This window comes from Peromyscus maniculatus, chromosome 4 (genome assembly GCF_049852395.1).
Source record: "Peromyscus maniculatus bairdii isolate BWxNUB_F1_BW_parent chromosome 4, HU_Pman_BW_mat_3.1, whole genome shotgun sequence".
NCBI classification, from domain to species: Eukaryota; Metazoa; Chordata; class Mammalia; order Rodentia; family Cricetidae; genus Peromyscus; species Peromyscus maniculatus.
Window position 1 is genome coordinate 61,688,048 of NC_134855.1, and position 3,445 is coordinate 61,691,492.

The window sequence follows — 3,445 nt, forward strand, 5'->3', positions numbered from 1 at the left end:
GTTTTCTAATTTGCAAGATGGAAGCATTTATACTTATCTAAAATTGCGTTATGAAGATTTAAAAAAATATACTTTCAGAAAACTTAATATCCTATCTAGATTATAAGTGGCACTAAATGGGTGATATTGAGATACATATCGGTTCCTAACTGTTAAATAATATATTTGACATTGTTTGACTTCAGGTGTTCTTCTTACTCTTAAATGGCCACTCCTTTTCCAAGTCAAGTCAGAGGCAGGCACATGGAAGCATCGCCAGCACAAGGTGCACTGTAAATACAGACACATACACGCATTGGTTTCAAGGAGCATGAATAAGTCCTCTTTTGTGACTGCTATCAATGCTCAAACTTCAGCCATCTGTTTTCCTTTAAATGTTCCCTGACTGTCCCTTTCTTTGTATGACTTCAACCATCTTCTTTCCAGGCCCTTGGGCATGAAACTCTATTCTTTCTCATCACCTCCCTTTCTCAGTCTTTTCATAATCAAAGTCTTGCAAAATATTCTCTTGAAGGAAAATTGATTTCACTTGTCTTCTCTTATCTGTCCTATATTAGCTGAGTCCCTGGTGAGAGTGTTAGTCACAGGATCCAAGTGGGTTTTTTTTCCACCCGTCGATTGAAACAAAAACCTCCACCACTCAACCTCCACATTCTCTTGTATTTTTGAAACTCAGTGTTGAGAGCCTCAAATTTCTCAGCTTCTCCCTCATCTTCTTCATCACTGCACACTAGCCTTTTGATGACAGTCCTTATAAATTCTATAACTTGAAGAATTATTTAGATTATTAGCCATTTACATCAGCAATACATAATGTAGTTTCATTTATATTTGAATTAGTATTTTTTGAAATAAAGTGATGTGAAAATCAATTTGATTTCTGGAAAATTATAATTCAAGGCACATAATCATTATCACATTAGTTAAGCATGTCTCAGAAACTGCTGATGTATGCAGATTTATAATGACGTAAACATTATGGTGTTCACACACAAAAGCTCACACTGTTTTCCCGCACAGACACAAGGAAGGATGTTTTCTAGCTGCCGATGTGTTTGTTTGACTTGCTGAACAAACAGTGGCTAGGAAAGTGCAGTTCATTCTGTGATTGCTTTAGAGTTGGGAGTCATTCCAACTTGATGAAACAAGAAACCGAGAGGGAGAGGGGTTGGAAAACGTATTTTCTCTTGGCTCCATCTTCAATGCTGATCTTCATTTTTACTCTAACAAAACTACAAACTTGTGACGTTCAAAGCTGGATTGAGTTCACACACTTAGTAGAAGGTAATTATAACTATTGTCACCAAGCCAATGGAACAAAATGCCAATTGTGACTAGCCAAGAAGCCTGGAAGTCAAAAACTGCCTTATATTTATTTATTCTCTAATGTTGGCTGTTTATCAGGAAGTGACTTCAGTAAAAAGGAGCTGCAATTAATTTATTAAATAAACTCTCAAAACCCCAGTACATGGGCTCCATTAAAAAGATACACCTTCAAAATATTTGGATGTAAATGTTCATTATATTTGATTGACTATTACTGTTTCTAATGATTGGTGAAAATAAGATCATGATGACAAGGATGAATTTGATACAAAACGTCTACATGTTTTTGAAACATGGTATTTCTCTCTGTCCATTATCTTACAGGAAAGGATGTATAATGTGTTTATGTGAATGTGTGCGTGTGTGTGTGTGTGTGTGTGTGTGTGTGTGTACATATTGTGTAATTTTAAACTTAATTTTCTCTCAATAGTAAATGCAACTCATAAACAGAATACAAATTACAATTTTAGGCCATACAAAAACTCAGCAGAAAGATCGGGTCAATAAAAAGTAACCTGTTCTTATGGAGATTGTCAACAGGTCTAAGACTGAAGTTAGCAAGAGAAATGAGGTCGGGTATTTTATGACCTCACAGTAAGCGAAAATGCATTGTACATATCAAAATAGCTAGAAGAAAACACATTGAATGTACTCACCAGAAAGAAATAGAGATTAAGCTGATCATGTGCTAATTGACCTGAATTGGTCATCACCAAAATTATGTGTATGGATCAGAACATTTTGAATCAGAAGGTATTTACAATTACCTTCCTCTACTACCTATTCTGTATTTCCTCCACCTTCAGCAGGGACCTCAGTAGGTCTTGACTCTTTTCTGGAGGAGTGACCCATACCTTCATTCCTGACAGATCTGTGCCCTTTGTCATCCTGCCTGGACTAGGTTGTTGTAATTTCCCATTGACTTTAATCACAGGACTTAGTAGCACCAAGAGACTCCCTAAAGGATCTCCTGCACTCCAAACATAATCTTTATCTCCATTATGGAGAAGCAATCCAATTGCCTCTCAGTAATCTGGATCAATCACCCCTCCTAACACTGTTATTCCTTTCTTAGCCTGTTGGCTCAAGGGCATCAGAAGCCCAAAGTGGCCAGGGGGAAGTCTTAACTTCCAGTTCAGTGGAATGTTTGTTGTGTCTCCTGACATAAGCCTCCACAATACAATCATCTCCGGAACCAAAACTTCTAGGCCAGCAGAACTTAAGGTCATAAAAACAGGAAGCAAAAATTTTCCTAGTGGGTGACTAAGAGGGATAATGAGTGGAACTATTCTGTTTTCCACTCCTGGATTTTTGGACCCGTGAATTCTGGCTATGGGAGAAACCATACCATATATTTGATGCTGATTCAAAGCACATACCACCTTCTGGAGAACCCTGCCCTAGCCTTCCAGACTGCTACCACCTAATTGGTGTTGTAACTGTGTCTTTAAAAGCCATTCTATCTTTCTATCAGGCCAACTGCTTCAGGATGGTGGAGAACACGGTAAAACCAGTGGATTCCATGATCATGGGCCTACTGTCACACTTCTCTGACTAAAAAGTGAGTTCCTTGATCAGAAGCAATATTGTATGTAATACCATCATGGTGGATAAAACATTCTGAAAGTCCATGTATGGTGGTTTGGGCAGAAGCACTATATGCAAGAAAGGCAAATCCATAACCAGAATAAGACAAAGTGTTGTTCTTTCTGCAATGGAAGTGGTCTAGTGTAGTCAACCTGCCAGCAGGTTGCTGGCTGGTCACCCCAGGAAATGGTGCCATATCTGAGACTCAGTTTTGGTCCCTGATGTTGGCAGATCCAGCATTCAGCAGCAGCTTTATCTAGGTCAGCCTTAGTGAGTGGAAGTCCATGTTTCCAAGTCCAAGAAAAGCCTCCATCTTTGCCACCAAGGCAACATTGCTCATGAGCCCATTGGGCAATGACAGGAATGGCTGGGAAAAGAGATTGGCTGTCCACAGAATGGGTCATTATATCTACCTGATTATTAATTCATTCTCAGCTGAAGTCACCTGATAAGCATTTACATGAATTACGGGTATCCTCACATCCTTCACCCATTTAGAGAGGTTTATTCACATCCTTCTTCCTCAAATGTC